The 20,179-nt window shown below is 42.1% G+C and overlaps 1 protein-coding gene and 1 long non-coding RNA gene across 4 annotated transcripts in view; one reads left to right on the top strand and one right to left on the bottom strand.

Annotated features, from left to right (window-relative positions):
• The window catches only part of LOC134342869 (uncharacterized), a 30,383-nt gene extending 18,168 nt beyond the window's left edge, over positions 1 to 12,215 (top strand). The window contains exon 3 of the long non-coding RNA XR_010017128.1: positions 12,073 to 12,215. This is a non-coding gene — a long non-coding RNA (uncharacterized LOC134342869). The remainder of the gene's footprint in view (positions 1 to 12,072) is intronic.
• The window catches only part of LOC134342867 (solute carrier family 12 member 5-like), a 1,196,244-nt gene that overhangs the window by 916,473 nt on the left and 259,592 nt on the right, over positions 1 to 20,179 (bottom strand). The window lies entirely within an intron of this gene.

Below are 20,179 nucleotides of genomic sequence, written 5' to 3'. Positions count from 1 at the left end.
GTTTCCCGACCAGGCTGTGGTGCAACGAGTCAATATACTCTCCACCACATATCTATAGAAGCCAAAGTTTTAGATGACATGACAAATTTTTGGTAATTTCACAGCAAGTAGAGGCATGCCATGCCTTCTTGGTAATGGCACTTATGTGCTGGACCCAGGACATGTCCTCTGAAATGATAACACAAATAATGGATGCAGCCTTTCTGAGACACCGCTCCCTGAAGATGTCCTGGGTATTTTTTAGGCTAGTACCCAAGATGGAGCTGACTAGATTTACAACCCTCTGCAGCTTCTTTTGGTCCTGTGCAGTAGCCCCCCATACCAGACAGTGATGCAGCTTGTCAGAATGCTCTCCATGGTACATCTATAGAAGTTTTTGAGTGTATTTGTTGACATGCCAAATCTCTTCAAACTTCTAATGAAGTATAGACGCTGTCTTGCCTTCTTTATAACTACATCGATATGTTGGGACCAGGTTAGATCCTCAGAGATCTTGACATCCAGGGACTTGAAACTGCTCACTCTCTCCACTTCTGATCCCTCTATGAGGATTGGTATGTGTTCCTTCGTCTTACCCTTCCTGAAGTCCACAATCAGCTCTTTCGTCTTGCTGATGTTGAGTGTCTTAAATGTGGCATTGGAACTGTGCTTAAACTCACAGTCATAAGAATTACGTAAGTAGAGCAGGGGGCTAAGCACACAGCCTTGTGGTACACTTATGTTGATAGAGATTGTGGCAGAGATGTTGCTAATCCAAACTGACTGGGTTCTGGCTGACCCTAATTGCCACTGAGCTCAGGAGGCAACTAAGAATCAATCATGCCATCTGGAGTCCTTTATAGACTTGTCAAAATAATTCAATATATTCCTCATCAGGCCAGATTATATTTTTAAACAATGAGAAGAGAGAAGAAGAGAAATTGCCTTTAATCTCATGAGAGAGCATAGGCCGTCAACTTTTTGCTGTTGATGTGTCTGTAGCAGGCAATTTCTTTTTTACGAGGTCGAGCTACTAGCTCGACACTCAACCCGGCACGGATGGAAAGCATGCATGGGAGCCGGCTGGATTCGAACTCACGAAAACACTAAACTTCATTAACTCTTATTTCACATAATTTCAATGAATATCATGAGAATCTTTCCCATACATTCGTTAAAAGAATGAACACAGATATAAGATGGTTCTGATCTTTAGACTACTGTGTGGGGCTGAACACTATGTGCTTTGAATCTCCTTCCAAGTGTCAAGTTGAAAGGCAAAATATGAGATTTAAACAACTCTCCTACCACGTACCAAATTTCACACTTACATCAAACATGGTCTATCACAAATCAACACCTCCCTCAGTAAAAAGAAGTGAGATTATATACTGTAGGAGTTCTACCAATAAAGATTGAGAAGAGCAGTCTTTCTGTAAACTAAATTTCAGGCGTAATGCTTTGTCTATAACCTCTTACTTCATGACATAACGATGTTTACATGGCAATGTAAGTGCACCAGAAACTCTACTTCCTCAGGAGTCTGAAGTAATATGGCATGTCCCCTTTAACCCTCACCAATTTTGATAAATACTTCATAGAAAACTTTCTGTCCAGATGGATCATAGCCGTAGTCACAGCTCAGAACATCACAGAAAGCAGCCTCCGCTCTGTCTACGTTTCTCGCTGCCTCAGTAAAGAATAATCCAAGTCCTCACCCACCCTGGATATTCTTCATCCTCCCATCGAGCAGAAGATATGAAAGCCTGAAAGCACATATCACTAAGTTCAAGGGCAATTTCTAAACCACTGTTATACGGCTATTGAAACTGTAACACTTCATTCTACATTCTGTTATGGTTTTCCCTTGTACAACCTCAATGTGCTGGTTATAATGATATTATCTGAGGATGATATGCTAAGAAGGCAGAGCTTAGGAGGATGATGGTGTCTAACGGTGACTCCTTTGCATGCATCTTCGGAAACAGTTCTATTTCTATCTATAATATCTTTTTTCTCTCCTTTCAAAGTTCTTTTGAAGACCCTGACCTGGAGTTACACGCTGACTTTGGTTCTTTGCAGAAATGGGACCCGCTCTCCAGGCCTCACGACCGGCCGTTTTCCGATATGCCAAGGATGCAGCCTGGAAGACCAGCGTGCCTTCAGGGTGCCGGATTTTCGTGGCTCTGGAGGCGGGCAGGTTCAAGGCCGGCGCCGCTGCCTGATGTGTCGTAGGAGAAGGAAGATCATAAGCAGTCAGCTGGCTGCTGGCTGTGTGCACAGAGACCTGAGTTCTTTGGGCACAGAGCTCAGCAGAAGCGATACAACAGACTTTAAACACCATACATCAGCGAGTTTCTTTGTTATGTCTCCCTTCTCGCTGTGAATTGGGGACACTTCTTTAACCTTATTAGGGAGACAGAGAGCCTGTAGTATGTCAAATTACTGGGTGAACGAGTAGTGTTTGGGTTATCACATGTCGGTGTCTTTATTGATGCTTTGCTGCACGCTTGAGTGCTCGGTGCTGATGCTTTTTTGCTGGTGGGGGAGGGAGGGTCATTGCTTTGCTGCTGTTTGTACATGGGAGGGGGGAGTGGGGGTGGTCTTTGGGGATCTAACATTTATTGTTCATTTATTCTTTTGGGCACTTCTGTTTTTGTGGACGTTTGCGAAGAAAATATCAAGATGTATATTATATACAGCTCTCTGACATTTAATGTACCTATTGAAGGCAAAGTTTTTTCTAATACATATCAGTATATGTGACAATAATAAACTTATTTACCAATTTACAAAAGAGATTTCCCTTTTAACAATTGTTGATTCTCCTAAAAAAAATAATGCTTCCACATTTATAACGGGAATTGACTGTCGCCTAGCCAGTTCAGGGCTGGACCTGTTTCACATTCAGAAACACTCCTCTGCACACCACTGTGATAAAACACAGTTATCTGAGTTACACTCGCCTTCCTGTCAGTTTGACCCAGTCTGGTCATACTCCGCTGGACTCTCTCATTAACAAGCTGATTTTGCCCAAAGAACTACTGCTTGCTGGGTGTTTTTTGTTTCTCACACCATATTCTGTAAACTCTAGTAGAGACTGTTGTGCGGGAAAATCCCAGGAGATCTGCAGTTTCTGAGATACTCAAATCACTCTGTCTGGCACAAACAATCATTCCACGGTTAAAGTCAACCTAGATCACATTTTTTTCCCATCAACTCTTTATCCACTGCTCAAGTGGATTTCTTCCATTTCATGCATGGTTGTTGCACCCCCCCCCCCCCGCCGACCGATCGACTGTAGATATCCCCTACCCCTCACCCCACTAGCCTCAGCACGTGGTAAGACATCCTCCACCACTTGCAATGTAAACAGTAATATCTTCCCATTCCCCTCCCCCCACACTTTCTTCAGGAATATGTGCTCTGCTCAACCATCCCCACCCCCGTCTCCTTGTTCCCTGGAACTCAACTCTACAATTATAGCAGGTGTAAAACCTATCCCTACACCTCCTTCTTCACCACCATGCAGGGACATAAACAACTTCTCGATATGAGACAGAAGTTCACAAGCATCTCTTCCAGCCTTGTCTTCTGCATCTCGTGTTCACAATGTGGCCTCCTTTATACTGGTGAAGCCAAGGTTTTTTGAGGGGAGGGAGAACAGCCAGATATATTGGTAGATATTGGTATCAATGACATAGGAAGGAAAAGCAAAGAGGTACTGAAGAGAGAATTTAGAGGGCTATCCAGAAAGCTGAGAAACAGGACCTCCAGGGTAGTGATTTCTGGGTTGTTGACTGTGCCATGCGCCAGTGAGGGTAGAAACAGGATGACTTGGCAGATTAATGCGTGGCTGAGAAGCTGATGCAGGGGATCATTGGGATCTTTGGGGTCTCCTCTGGGGAGGTATGACCTGTACAAAAGTGACAGGTTGCACCTGAATCTGAGGTGGAGGGTTTAAACTAATTTGGCAGGGGGGTGGGAACTGGAGTGAAGGGACTCAGGATAGGATGGATGGTAAAAAGGCAAAGATAGCGTCCAGTCAGACAGTCAGGAAAGGCAGGCAGGTGATAGGGCAAAATTGCAGCCAGCATGGTGAGTATCAGTGCATTAGAGATGCAGAATCAAAAGGGGGCAAATACAGTACTCACAGTGTAACATCTCAATGCATGAAGTACGAGAGATAAGGTGGATGATCTTGTTGCAGTTTGCAGATTGTCAGGTATGATGTTGTTGTCATCACTGAATCATGACGGAAGTATGGTTGTAGTTGGGAGCTGAATGTCCAAGGTTACACGTTGTATCAGAGGGATAGGAAGGTAGACAGAGGAGGTGGTGTGGCTCTGCTTATAAAGAGTGGCATTAAATCAGTAGAAAGATGTAACATAGGATTGGAAGATGTTGAATCCTTGTGGGTTGAGTTAAGAAACTGCAAGGGCATTAGAACCCTGATGGCAGTTTTATACAGGCCTTCCAACAGTAGCTGGGATGTGGACTACAGATTACAATGGGAAATTGAAAAGACATGTCAAAAGGGAAATGTTATGATAGTCATAGGAGATTTTAACGTGCAGGTCGATTGGGAAAATCAGGTTGGAAATGGATCTCAAGAGAGTGAGCTTGTTGAATGCCTTATGAGATGGCTTTTTAGAGCAGCTGTCATTGAACCTACTCGGGGATCACCACTACTAGATTGGGAGTTATGTAATGAACTGGTAATTAGGGACCCTAAGGTAAAAGAACCCTTAGGAGGCACTGATCACAATATGACTGAAATCAGCATGAACTTTCATAAGGAAAAAGTGGAGTCTGACATAGCAGTATTTCCGTGGAGTAAATGGAATTACAGTGGTATGAGAGAGGAGTTGGCCAAAGTAAATTGGAAGGAGATGCCAGCAGGGATGATAGCAGAGCAACAATGGTGTGAGTTTCTGGGAAAAATGAGGAAGGTACAGGATAGATGTATTCTAAAAACAAAGAAATACTCAAATGGCAAAATAGTACGACAGTGGCTGACAAGGGAAGTCAAAGCTAATGCAAAAGCAAAAGAGAGGGCATACAACAAAGCAAAAATTAGCTGGAAGATAGAGGATTGAGAAGCTTGTAAAATCCTATGGAGAGCAACTAGAAGAATCGTTAGGAGGGAAAAGATTAAATATGAAATCAAGGTAGCAAACAGGTCAGTGGATAGTAAAAGCTTTTTCAAGTATATAAAAAATAAAAGGGAGGTGAGAGTTGATATAGGACTGCTAGAAAATGAGGCTGGATAAATAATAATGGGGGACAAGGAGATGACAGATGAACTAGATGAGTATTTTGTATCAGTCTTCACTGTGGAAGACACCAGCAGTATTTCAGATGTTGAAAGGTGCGAGGGAAGAGAAGTGAGTGCAGTTACTATTACAAGGGAGAAGGTGCTCAAAAAGCTGGAAGACCCAAGGATAAATAAGTCAGCTAGACCAGATGAACTGCATCCTCAGGTTCTGAAAGAGGTAGCAGAAGAGATTGTGGAAGCATGAGTAATGTTCTTTCAAAAATAATGCCAGAGGACTGGAAAATTGCAAATGTCACTCCAATCTTTAAAAAAGGAGGAAAGCAGCAAGAAGGAAAATATAGACCAGCTAGCCTGACCTCAGTGGTGGGGAAGTTGTTGAAGTCAATTGTTAGGGATGAGGTTATGGAGTACTTGGTGACACAGGACAAGATAGGACAATGTCAGCATTGTTTCCTTTAGGGAATATGTTGCCTGACGAACCTGTTGGAATTCGTTGAGGAGATTACAAGTAGGACAGATAAAGGGGATGCAGTGGATGTTGTATATTTGGACTTTCAGAAGGCCTTTGACAAGGTGTCACACATGAGGCTGCTTACCAAGTTAAGAGCTCATGGTATTACAGGAAAGTTACTGGCATGGTTAGAACATTGGCAGACTGGTAGGAGGCAGTGAGTGGGAATAAAAGGATGCTTTTCTGGTTGGCTGCCAGTGACTAGTGGTGTTCTGCAGGGGTCGGAGTTGGGACTGCTTCTTTTTAATGCTGTATACTAATGATTTAGATGATGAAATAGACGGCCTTATTGCCAAGTTTGCAGATGATACAAATATTGGCGGAGTCGCTGGTAGTGTGGAGGAACCAGATAGGCTGCAGAAGGACTTAGGCAGATTAGGAGAATGGGTTAGAAAGTGGCAAATAAAACACAGTATTGGAAAATACATGGTTATGCACTTTGGTAGTAGAAGTAAATGTGCAGATTACTTTCTAAACAGGGAGAAAATCCAAAAATCTCAGAAGCAAAGGGACTTGGGAGTCCTTGTGCAGAACACCCTGAAGGTTAACTTGCTGATAGAGTTAGTGGTGAGGAAGGCAAATGCAATGTTAGCATTCATTTAAGAGGTCTCGAATACAAGAGCAGGGATGTGTTGCTGAGGCTGTATAAGGCCCTGGTGAGGCTTCATCTTGAGTATTGTGAACAGTTTTGGGCTCTTCATCTAAGAAAAGATGTGCTGGCATTGGAGAGGGTTCAGAGGAGCTTCACAAGGATGATTGTGGGAATGAAAGGGTTTCATGTGAGGAAAGTTTGATAGCTCTGGATCTGTACTCGCTGGAATTTAGAAGGATGAGGGGGGAAATCTTTGACACTTTTCGACTATTGAAAGGCCTAGACAGTGTGGATGTTGAAAGGATGTTTCCCATGGTGCAGGAGTCTAGGACAAGAGGGCACAGCCTCAGGAGTGAGGGATATCCACTTAAAATAGAGATGTGGAGAAATTTCTTTAGCCAGAGGGTGGTGAAGTTTTGGAATATATTACCCCAGACAGCTGGTGGAGGCCAGGTTGTTGTGTATATTTAAGACAGAACTTGATAGATTCTTAATTGGACACGGCATCAAAGATTATGGGAAGAAGGCCGGGTAGTGGGACTGAGGAGGGGAAAGAAAGGATCAGCCACAATTGAATGGTGGAGCAGACTAGACGGGCCAAATGGCCTAATGCAGTTTCTGTGCCTTACGTTCTAATGCTCTGATATAACAGCTAGATTGAGCTTCTGATTGCATATCATTTGAACTTTCTTTTTCACTCCTACACCGACTAGTCTGTCTTCAGCCTTCTCCATTACAACAGAGAGGCCAAATGCAAATAGGAAGGAAATGTCATTTTCAGCCTAGGTATCTCACAACCCATTGGTATGTACATTAAATTTTCCATTCTGAGGTAACCCACACTCCTGTGGTCTCTTTCCACAAATATTTACCTGTCCACCTAGTTTTCCTCTCCCTTTGTTTACCTTTGCAATCCTTTCCACCACATGGCAACTTTTTCCCATTATTCCTTCCCCACCTGGTTTTCAACTGGTCTCCACACCACCCCATCCCATCACATCACACTGGCAATCTTTCCTCCTCCTTCTCAATCCAGTCAACTTTTGCCTCTGCAGATACTGCATGACCCATTGCGTTCTTCCAGTGTTTTGTTTTCTGTTATATTCAAACTAACTTCTCTACTTGCCATATTTCAAAGTAAAATTATTATCAAAGTACATAATAATTCATGAGCTTTCCTGCTGAATTGTGAAAACAAGAGCAGAATCTGGAGCTGGGCCAAATGCTGGCAAATGGGACTGACTTGATAGAATATCTTTATCAACATGGACTAGATGGGCTGAAGGGCCTGTTTCCATACTGTTTAACTCTATGACGCCATTATTATAGTCTGACTTGCTGAGCATTTCCAGCATTTTCTTTTTTTCTGTCTCTCACATTTAGGTAAATTATGTGCAATTTTCCTGTTGTAAATTCATATTCATGAAGAGATAAATTAATATTTCAAGTACATAACTTTTCATGAAAGACCTTTTTTATTCCTTCACTTTGATGACCTTCTATTAGAATGTAAATTTGTTGCTAATTCAAAGGTCCAGATTCTGCTCATTAATAATTTTAAATTTAAAACAATGACCTTTCTTGTCATTCTAAGTATTAAGACGTATACAGGCCCTTTATAAATATAGGCCAGTGTCGTGCGATCACTTGAGATGATTATGATGTTCTTCTGAGGGATTATTCCCTTAGCAGAGAACACCTGTGTGTGGCTTTGTTTAACGGGGGAAGCTGATGTTTGCGCAGCCACTTCATGGTCTTTGACAGATCGAGGTCAGGGTTCAGTGGCATGGAATGCAAGACAATTCAGGACCCCCTACTGCTGCAGCCTTCCTCTGCCTTCACTGCCATTGTGATATGACATAATCTCCTGCCAGCTCCACCGTTGTGGTCTTGGTTGGATCACTCTCTGCCTGGAACCACTCCCTTGAACCTACCACCATGGGTGACCCTACCAGGAGTTAAGCTCCGGGCTGCATCCCTCCTGCGATCTCAGAAACTCACAAGTCTCTCCAACAGAAGAAGGTGATAATCTTTGGAGAAGTGACCAAAGAGCAATTGCAAACTGAATGAGAATTCGTTAAGATGTGGAACTCACTTGAGTTCTTCATGCTACTACAATTGAGGAGGAGGTACAGGAGCCTGACAACCCACACCCAACATTTTAGGAACAATTTCTTCTCCTCCACCATCAGATTTCTGAATGGTCCATGAATCCATGAACACTAACTTAATATTTGTCCTTTGCACTATTTTGTAACTGAGAGTAATTTTTACTATATTGCTGCAGCAGAACAACACATTTCATGATATATATCAATGACTTGGCAGGGAGATGGGAACCAGAATGACAGAGCGGAGGAAGGGGAAAACAGAAATAAATCTAAGATAGTGAGCAGTAAAGATGTCAGGAAAGACAGGCAGGTGATGGGGTAAATTTGTAGCCATTGAGATGAGTTGCAGTGCAATAAAGTTGCAATGAAATCAAAGTGAAAAGTACCAAATACTGGTCTTAAGGTGTTGTACTTAAATGCACGCAGCATAAAGAATAAGGTGGATAATCTTGTCGTACAGCTACAGATTGGCAGGTATGATATTGTGGCCATCACAGAGACCTGGCTAAAGGATGCATGTCTCTGGGAGCTGAACGTCCAAGGATACACGGTGTATCGGAAGGATAGGAAGGTAGGCAGAGGGGGAGGCGTGGCTTTATTGGTAAGAAATGATATTAAATCATTAGAAAGAGGTGATATAGGATCGGAAGGTGCAGAATCTTTATGGGTTGAGCTAAGGAATAGCAGGGGTAAAAGGACCCTGATGGCAGTTATTTATAGGCCTCCAAACAGCTGCAGGGATGTTGTCTACAAATTACAACAGGAAATAGAAAAGGCTTGTCAGAAGGGCAGTGTTATGATAATTGTGCGGGATTTTAATATGCGAGTGGATTGGGAAAATCAGGTCGGCACTGGATCTCAAGAGAGAGAATTTGTAGAATGTCCGCGAGATGGCTTTTTAGAACAGCTTGTTGTTGAGCCCACTAGGGGATCTGCTGTACTGGATTGGGTATTGTGTAATGAACCGGAGGTGATTAGAGAGATTGAGGTGAAAGAACCCTTAGGAGGCAGTGATCATAACATGATTGAGTTCACTGTGAAATTTGAAAAAGAGAAGCCAAAATCTGATGTGTCGGTATTTCAGTGGAGTAAAGAAAATTACAATGGCATGAGAGAGGAACTGGCCAAAGTTGACTGGAAAGGGACACTGGTGGGAAAGACGGCAAAGCAGCAGTGGCTAGAATTTTTGTGAGAAGTGAGGAAGGTGAAAGACAGGTATATTCCAAAAAAGAAGAAATTTTCAAATGGATAAAGGATGCAACTGTGGTTGACAAGAGAAGTCAAAGCCAAAGGACAGGGCATACAAGGAAGCAAAAATTAGTGGGAAGACAGAGGATTGGGAAGTTTTTAAAACCTTACAAAAGGAAACCAAGAAGGTCATTAAGAGGGAAAAGATTAACTATGAAAGGAAGCTAGCAAATAATATCAAAGAGGATACTAAAGCTTTTTCAAGTATATAAAGAGTAAAAGACAGGTGAGAGTAGATATAGGACCGATAGAAAATGATGCTGGAGAGATTGTAATGGGAGATAAGGAGATGGCAGAGGAACTGATCGAGTATTTTGCATCAGTCTTCACTGAGGAAGACATCAGCAGTATACCGGACACTCAAGGGTGGCAGGGAAAAGAAGTGTGCGCAGTCACAATTACGACAGAGAAAGTACTCAGGAAGCTGAATAGTATAAAGGTGGATAAATCTCCTGGACCAGATGGAATGCACCTGCGTGTTCTGAAGGAAGTAGCTGTGGAGATTGTGAAGACATTAGCGGTGATCTTTCAAAAATCGATAGGTTCTGGCATGGTTCTGGAGGACTGGAAGATTGCAAATGTCACTCTGCTATTTGAGAAAGGGGCAAGGAAGCAAAAAAGGAAATTATAGACCTGTTAGCTTGACATCGGTGGTTGGGAAGTTGTTGGAGTTGATTGTCAAGGATGAGGTTACAGAGTACCTGGAGGCATATGAAAAGATAGGCAGAACTCAGCATGGATTCCTTAAAGGAAAGTCCTGCCTGACAAACCTATTACAATTTTTTGAGGAAATTACCAGTAGGCTAGACAAGGGAGATGCAGTGGATGTTGTATATTTGGATTTTCAGAAGGCCTTTGACAAGGTGCCGCACATGAGGCTACTTAACAAGATAAGAGTCTATGGAATTACGGGAAAGTTACATACGTGGATAGAGCATTGGCTGATTGGCAGAAAACAGAGAGTGGGAATAAAGGGATCCTATTTTGGATGGCTGCCGGTTACCAGAGGTGTTCCACAGGGGTCCGTGTTGGGGCCGCTTCTTTTTACATTGTACATCAACAATTTGGATTATGGAATAGATGGCTTTGTGGCTAAGTTTGCTGATGATACGAAGATAGGTGGAGGGGCCCTTAGTGCTGAGGAAATGGAGAGTCTGCAGAGAGACTTGGATAGATTGGAAGAATGGGCAGAGAAGTGGCAAATGAGTACAATGTCGGAAAGTGTATGGTTATGCACTTTGGCAGAAATAATAAACGGGAAGACTATTATTCAAATGGGGAAAGAATTCAAAGTTTGGTTAACCTCCAGGTTGAGTCAGTCGTGAAGAAGGCGAATGCAATGTTGGCATTCATTTCTAGAGGAATAGAGTATAGGAGCAGGGATGTGATGTTGAGGCTCTATAAGGCACTGGTGAGACCGCACTTGGAGTACTGTGGGCAGTTTTGGTCTCCCTATTTAAGAAAGGATGTGCTGACGTTGGAGAGGGTACAGAGGAGATTCACTAGAATGATTCTGGGAATGAGAGGGTTAACATAAGAGGAACATTTGTCTGTTCTTGGACTGTATTCCTTGGAGTTTAGAAGAATGAGGGGAGACCTCATAGAAACATTTCGAACGTTGAAAGGCATGGACAGAGTGGATGTGGCAAAGTTGTTTCCCATGATGGGGGAGTCTAGTACGAGAGGGCATGATTTAAGGATTGAAGGGCGCCCATTCAGAACAGAAATGCGAAGAAATTTTTTTAGTCAGAGGGTGGTGAATCTATGGAATTTGTTACCACGGGCAGCAGTGAGGGCCAAGTCATTGGGTGTACTTAAGGCAGAGATTGATAGGTATCTGAGTAGCCAGGGCATCAAAAGTTATGGTGAGAAGGCGGGAGAGTGGGACTAAATGGGAGAATGGATCAGCTCATGATAAAATGGCGGAGCAGACTCGATGGGCCGAATGGCCGATTTCTACTCCTTTGTCTTATGGTCTTATGATAATGAACCTGATTCAGATTCTGAAAAGGAATAGAAGATTCTGCTGTTAGAGTTGAAGGGCAAAAGACAAGGAGTGGTGCATAGATTCTGCCGTGGGCAGAAGCGGTAAGAGGCTTGTTTCAGTGAAATATATTCGGTATAATTCTATGCAAAAACCATTCTGGCCCAAATTTTCCATGTGCAATTCTATGATAGACTGACCAATGTTTACCACAGCTCCTGAATAATTCTTGAAGTTTTGAACTCAATTTATGAAACTATGAACTTGAGAAGTAAAAACAAATAGAACCAAAGTGTGGTTCTATCATGACACTATATTTGTAACAATAAGTGTAAAAGAATCTAATCGCACCTTTCCCTGCCTACACAGAGAAAGCCCTCTCTACCAAGGAGCACACCAAGGAGAAGATGGCGGCACAACACAGCTTGCAGAGGCCACTCCAGTGGTGATGTCTGTTATTTGTCAAGTAGGGTGCCGTGCACAATCCTGATTTGATGGAGACTGATGTGAGAGCACGGAGGAACATCTGGTGAAACTTCTGAAATGCCTGTTTCGCTGCTGCTGCTACTGTGTGGTCCGGAATCTCCGGAGGAGCAGGCACCGAGTCCTCGGCTTTGCTTGTTGCCCAGCGGTCGGGGCGGGGTCGAAGCGCTCAGCAGAGGATGGTGCTAGGAGAGGCTGTGTCGGAGGCTCAAAGTTTTCGGACGGACTCAGAGTCCGCTGCGGTCGGGTGCTTCCAATGATGCTGCATCGGTAAGTTTGCAGCGCTTGGAGGTTCATGGCAGAGAGAGTTTCTCCCTTCTACCCTCTGCGTGAGATGATAAGGCTATAGGGACTTTGAGACTGTTTTTTACCGTGCCCATGGTCTGCTCTTTATCAAATGATGGTATTGCTTTGCACTGTTGTAACTATATGTTATAATTATGTGGTTTTGTCAGTTTTATTCTTGGTTTGTCCTGTGTTTCTTGTGATATCATTCTGGAGGAACATTGTATCATTTTTTAATGCATGCATTTCTAAATGACAATAAATGAGGACTGAGTGTCCTCATAATCTAATCTAATCTAATCAGCAAGGAGCACTGCCACGAGAAAGCAGTATCAATCAATAAGGACTGTCACCATCCAGGCCAGGCTCTCTTCTCGCTGCATCCATCGGGAAGTAGTCACTGGAACCATAGGTCCCGTACCACCCTGTTCAGAAACAGTTATTCCTCTTCAATTCCAGCAGCAGCACAGATAACTGCACTCACCTCAACTCTGAATTGATTTCACAACCTATGGGCTCACTTTCAAGGACTCTACCACTCGAGTTCTCAATATTATTCATTTTTTATTTTCACAGTTTTACACATTGGTTGTCAGTCTTTGTAGTTTTTATTGATTCTATTGTATTCCTCTGTTCTATTGTGAATACCTGCAAGAAAATGAATATCAAGGTGGTATATGGTGACATATACTGATATGAACTTACTTTGAACTTGACCATTCCATTGACTGCCATCCTTCAGTGGCATGAACTGAGAATTCCACTTTTTCATTAGCTTGGCTCGATGCACTTTGACCATATTTGATACTGTGAGGCTTTATAAGTGGCAATGCTAAATAAGTAGATTCATTTCCTTGTTTTCCATACCTCATTGGCTCACAGAATTGATTAAAAATTGCAATTCCTGCCATACCTCTTTAAGAGTGATTAATCAAACATTGCTAATTTGCTGATGTGAAATATAATTGAAGGCATGGTGAAAGTGATTAGTACTTACTGATTGCCAAGTTTTGTTTTACGCAGCATTTTCAGATTTGTAAATTTTTTAAGTAGTTGCTGCAAGATCAATATAGATGATTAAGTTGCAAATCAACCATCAGTTACATTTGGAAAATGCATTAAATTTGACTGCTGCTCTCAATATCTGTGCAACTGAGGTCTTAGTATCTGAAACTGAATCAGAATCAGGATTATTATCACTGTCTTAAATGATGTGAAATTGTGGCAGCAGTAAAGACATAACAGTACTATGATTGCAATGCACACTGGAGAGCATCTTAACATACTACATCATTGTGTGATACAGAAACTGCAGACAGCAAGGCTCTGCAATAGTTAGTTTAAACATCCCAATGCATTACTGGCATCAGCCTGTTTGCCATCAAGGATATACAGCACATACTGAAAGGTGCTGGAAAAAGGCCAGTGATATCAGAAAGGACTCCACCAACCTGCTTGTGGACTGTTACTCTCGCTCCCGTCAGGGAAGAAGCTATATGGCATCCACGCCTGGCCCAGTTGACTCAAAAACAGTTACTTCTTTCTCCCAAGCCATTTTTTAAAATTGTGTACTTACTGTGTTTTTAAGCTGTGTCGGATCCTGAGACACAAGTATGTTATTCTCCTTTACACTCGTGTAACGACTGTCAAAAATCTTGAATTACAAAATAAATAGTGCAAAAAAAAAAGGAATAGTAAGGTAGTCTTTGTGGGTTCGTGGAGCATTGAGAAATCCAATGACAGAGGGGTAAAAACTGTCCCTGCATCACTGAATGTGTTTTTCAGGCTCCTGTAACTTCTCCCATGCAGATTACCTGCCAAGACAACTATGATATAAATGTCATTATTGTCCAGTGTAATTTTGCGAGGCCAATTTGAAGTACACCTGACTAATTTATCTTCTGTTTGGTGCAGCAATGTATCGAAGCATCACTTTTTGCCATTCCTTCCATCCTTCATTTACCTGGTTTCTATCGACACATCTGTATATCTGCCCATCCCCTAACAAGAATACACACATTTCTTTTAGTACAAAAGGTTGTTAAAGGATGCAGAGTGGCTGTGGGATGCTGAGATTGTTAGTTGCATTGCCAGTTCATAGTACCCAAGTTCTTTTAGGTGAATGTGAAGAATATCAGGGTACTGCTTGAATCATGGGAGCATTAACTTCACCAGCATTCATTCATGAATCAGCATCAGGAAAAAACAAAGTTATGGGCATTATACATCAAGCGAGGCAGCATCTTTCCAGTTGTGGTCTCACCCTATATAATCCTAGCAGGAGGACAAACCCAAGTCCTTTTCAATATCTCATTTGTGTTCCAAAGAAGTAGCTATATACTATAGATGACCGCTATTTTGCTCTTTATTACAATAGATTCAGATTTATTTATTAGAATCAGAATAAGGTTTATTATCACTGATGCATGTCTTGAAATTTGTTATTTTGCGGCAGCAGTACAGTGCAATATATATATATTATAAATGATAATAAATGTATATACAAATTAAATAGGTTGTGCAAGGAGACCAAAACCCTCATGTACATCTAAACATAGTGAAATCTGATCACAAACAAGAGAAAATCTGCTGATGCTGGAAATCCGAGCAACACACATAAAATGCTGGAGGAACTCGGCAGGCCAGGCAGCATCTACAGAAAAAAGTACAGTCAAAATTTCAGGCCGAAACCCTTTGGCAGGTTTGCATTAACAATCAACACATTTAAGGTTGTGCTGGGGACAGCTGGCAAGTGTCACCACATCTTCAGCTGCCAACATTGCATGTCCACAATATTCAGCAGGACAACAGAACCCAACAGGTAACAAAACAATAACAACAACAACAACAAAACTAGCCCTATTCCTCCCTCCTTCCCACCCTCTCATCCACAAATATGGACAGTCTAGGTTTCAGCCATCGAAGCCCTGACTTCTAAATTTCCGATTGATCATTGGGCTTCAGTGTTTGGTATCAACCTATGTAAACCTTGGTGAAGTTCTTGGAATGTCCAGAATGGTGCTACATGGTGCCCCAATATTCAAGTTTTACATACTCTGTACAATAATAGATGGAGGTGATATAGATAGATACTTGCAATCTCATCTTTTATAACTGTTAATTGTGTTAACGATAAGACATAAAAATAGAAAGTGGAGTAAGACATTAGGGCTTCTCATACCTATCCTTTCATTGAAATCATGGCTAATCCATTACCACAGCTCCGCTTTACTGTATAACCACCATCTCTTGATTCCACTAATACCCAGAAGTCTATCTGGCTGTATCTTTAATATACGAGTGGTTGAGTTTTCAAAGCCATTTTAGATAGAGAATTACAATTGGATAAAGACACTGCTTTTGTCTCAGTACTGAATGGCTAATTTTTAGAGAGTGTGATCCTCAGTTCTAGACACCCCAAGGGGAACATTAACCTTGTATTTACCTAGTTAGGCCTAGAAAGAATCTTAAACACAAGGGATTCTGCAGATGCTGGAAATCTAGCGTAACACACACAAAATGCTATAGGAACTCAACAGGTCAGTCAGCATCTAGAGAGAAATAAATTTTGCTGAGACCTTTAATCAAAACTGGACTTGATTTCATGAGTCTTGAGGAAGGGTCTCAGCCCAAAACATTTTATTCCTCTTCATAGATGCTGCCTGACCTGTTGAGTTTCTCCAGCAATTTTTGTGTGTTACACTAGAAAGAAGCTTCTAATTTTCAGTGAGAAACCTACACTCTAGTGAGTATAAACCAGAGTGCTTAGAGAACAAGTGCCCATTATTCTAGAATTGAAACTCATGAACCTTCTTTACATTTCATCCATCTCATGCACAACCTTCCTTAGGTAGGAAGACCTGAAGTGGACAACATTCGACATACATGCTCACTAATATTTTGTATAAATCTAGGAGAAAGACATGATCATGTCCTTTTGCATATAAAAGAGCCAATGCACCAGTTTTCTTCCTAATCACTTGCTGCAACTGCAGGTTTACAATTAGTGGTTTCGTTACAAGATCACCCCAGTCCCTCTGGGCAGTAACATCTCCATTTTTCATGATTTACAACAATACCCTAATTTCCTAACGTTTCTACCAAAATAGCAGACTTCATGTATTTTTTCCAAATTATAGCCCATCTGCTTCATCCTGACCCACTCATTTCCCCTATATATATATATCCTCTCCCCACCCCCCCACCAGCCCCTTGATGTCTCACTGCAGCCTCCTCACAAAGCACACTGTAACTTAGGGAACAGCAGCAAAACTGGATTGACCACATTTGTTCTCCCTATCCAAGTCTTTAATATAAATTGTGAACATTTGGAGCTGAACGTTTCCCATTTTTTCCTACATTTTGTTTACTGTTCCATAGATCCTTATCAAGGGGTCAGTAGTGGAAAAGGTGAGCAGCTTCAAGTTCTTGGTTGTCGACATCTCAGAGAATCAATCCCGGACCCAACATATTGATGCAGTGAAGATCAGCAGCTATACTTCATTAGGAGTTTAGAAAGATTTGGCATGTCACCAAGGACTCTCATAAATTTATAGAGATGTAAAGTGGAGAGCACTCTGAGAGCATACTCACCAACTGCATCTCAGTGTGGTATGGCAATTGTCCCATATTGGACCGCAAAGCACTCCAGCGTGTGGTGAAAACTGCCCAGCAGATTATTGGTACCCAATTGCCCACCATTGAGAACATCTAGCATAAACGCTGCCTGGGCAGGGCGAAATGCATTAGCAAGGATGCATCTCACCATAACCATGGACTTTTTACTCTCCTCCCATCCAGTAGGCGCTACAGGAGCCTCTGCTCCCACACCAGCAGGCACAGGAAGAGCTTCTTCCCTGAGGCTGTGATCCTGCTGAACCTCACATCACAGCGCTAAGCAGTATTGCACCCATATTGTACTGTCTCAGTACTTTTATATTTGTGTGCTGTAGCACTTACTTTTTATTCACAGTTATTTTGTAAATAACACTATTCTTTGCATTTCTGGTTAGATGCTAATTGCATTTCATTGGCTTTGTATCTGTACTCGGCACAGTGACAATAAAGCTGAATCTAATCTAATCTTCTGGTATGGAGGTGCCAATGCCTAGCATCATAAGAGGCTTTATTGGGTTGTACACTCAGCCAGTTCCATCATCAGCACAAGCCTCCTCAGCACTGAGGACAGCTTCAAATGGCAGTGTCTCAAGAAGGACGCTCGCCAATTGGGATAAGCCTACTTCTCATTACTATCACTGGGGAGAAGGTACAGGAACCTGAAGATGCATATTTAATCTTTTAGGAACAGATTCTTCTCTTCTGCCATCAGATTTCTGAATGGTCCATGAACTCATGAACACACTATTCCACAACTTATTTATTTTTTATTGTAACTTATACTCACAGTATTTGTTATACCAGAACCATGCTGCTGCCACAAAACAACAAATTTCACAACATATGTCAGTTACAATAAACCTGATTCTGATCCTGTCCGTCAGCCAATTCTCATTGGTACATTTCCTCCAAGCCCATCAGTTCTGATTTTATTTGATACCCTCTTATCCGTACTATATCGATGGTTCTTCCTGTCAGGGCGCTGGAGCAGGGATCCAATCGCAGACCCAGTACTGTACACACAGAGATATTAATTGAGTAACAAATTCCGAGGTGCAAACAAAGTCGGCATCAAAGTTCAGACAGAGTTCAAAACATCCAAAGAAATCCAAAAACCAGAATCAGGAAACAGGCAGAGTCGATATTCAGATGAACAGAGTACAGATACAAATGCTGGAAAGGCTCAGGAAAATTCACTGGCACAATCTGGCAACAAAGAGGTGAAAACACAGGACTGAAATACACTGAGCAACAAACAGAGAGGCAGATGACAGGTGGAGCACAATGAGACACATGTGGCAGAAATACCGGTAATAATGAGAAGCAGGTACGAGACGGAGTATCAGTAATACAGGCGACGGAGTGGAGCAGGAGCGGGAGCACATGGCAATACAAAACCACAGACTGACAGCTGGGGGAAACACACAAAAAGACAGAGTTCAACTGGAGGTACTGACACTTCCTCACCTACCCTGCAGAAAGATTCCTTTTTTTAAAGTTGTATTAGTGTGAACATGGAACAGCCATTTTTTAGTTGTACTAAACTAATTAAACTAAAGGCATCTAATTAAACTGATCTCTTCTGCTTGGTCACATCTATATCATCCATTCTTTGCACAGTCATGTGCCTACTAAGAGCCTGTTGAAAGTCTATCATATTTGCCTCCACCACCACCCCTGGCTGTGCACTCTAGGCACCCAACACTCTTTGTGTAAAAAACTTTTGTTCCACACATCTCTTTTGAACTTACACCCCCTCAGATCTCTTTCTTTGTTCTGCTTCAATCCTTCTTCCTTCCAGCCTTTACTCATATAACACTTCATAAAATGATCATAAGCAGCAGGTTTTATGTCTCATTCTTATCTTCCAAAGAACCTTTGGATCACAAAAGCATTAGGATTCAATAAGACTAACCAGACTTTTATTAAGCAGCAATATAATTTCCTGACTCTTAAAGCCAATGCCAAAATATACTGATGAGAACTACTAAAGCAACACAAGTTTCTATCCTGATTCACAATCCCAATTCTGTCCAAAATCATTTATTAGCCCACTAAGACAAAAGATTTCAAGATTCAAGATATCAAGATTTCATGATTGTTTAATGTTATTTCCAGTACACAAGTGTAAAGGAAAGTGAAATAACTGTTGCTCCAGATCTGATGCAGCGCACAAAAAAACCCCAATAAGATAAAGAACACAATTATAATAAAAAGCCAAAGTAAATACAAATACATAATAGTAATTGACCCTCCATTGGTCGGGTCAACCATGGATGTTGTGTCCTAGCTGTCTACATTGAAGTTGATATACAAGCCAGTATGCAAACCAGCACAGTACAATCTGGAGAGCAAGCTGTTGCCCACGCAGTGGGCTTCCCTTCCCCACACAGCTGATGAACCCAAAGGAATTGCAGGGACCAATACAGTTTGGCACCGATAGCATTGCAAGAGTTGATAGTCAACATTGAACTCAATGTAGGACTGCATTTGGGACTCTAGCTCTGGATTTTTCCTTGGGGTTACTCCCAAAGCCTTACCCATGACTGGGCCTAGATGCAAGGCAGTGGTAGTTTGAGACCAGAGTTTTCCTTCTCCTAGATGAGCTACCTACCATGGTTGACGAACACCATCTGCCCACAGTGATTGGTTTTAAGGTGCCAGTAAGCCAACTTTGCCCCTCTCCAATCAATAGAAACAGTTCTGCTGGGCTTAGTAGCCAAACCACAAGTGAAGGCCAGGGGTTGGACTTGGTTGTCAGAGGCCATTTGAAATGCTCACCATTTGGATCATTTAATAGGTAGTGGAAGCTTATCCCCACAATCTCCCCACCAGCTATGACAAGCTTAAGGAACCATAAGTACTTAAGATAGCTCATATACTGTACGTAGATTGATTGTATGTCCATAAAGTGCTGCTAGGCACAGGAGATTCGGTAGATAAGGTGACTGATAGGAAATGATAAAGTAGTGGCAGGAGGGGGTGTGGAGGGGTGGGTTAGTGGGTGGAGGTGTTGATCTTACTGCTTGCGTAAAGTAACAATTTTTGATGCAATGCAGCCTCCTCCCTGATGGGAGTAGGATGGACCAGG

Source organism: Mobula hypostoma, chromosome 2 (genome assembly GCF_963921235.1).
Source record: "Mobula hypostoma chromosome 2, sMobHyp1.1, whole genome shotgun sequence".
Classification (NCBI taxonomy): domain Eukaryota; kingdom Metazoa; phylum Chordata; class Chondrichthyes; order Myliobatiformes; family Myliobatidae; genus Mobula; species Mobula hypostoma.
Note: the sequence above shows the minus strand (reverse complement) of the source record. Positions and strands in the feature narration are given on the sequence as shown.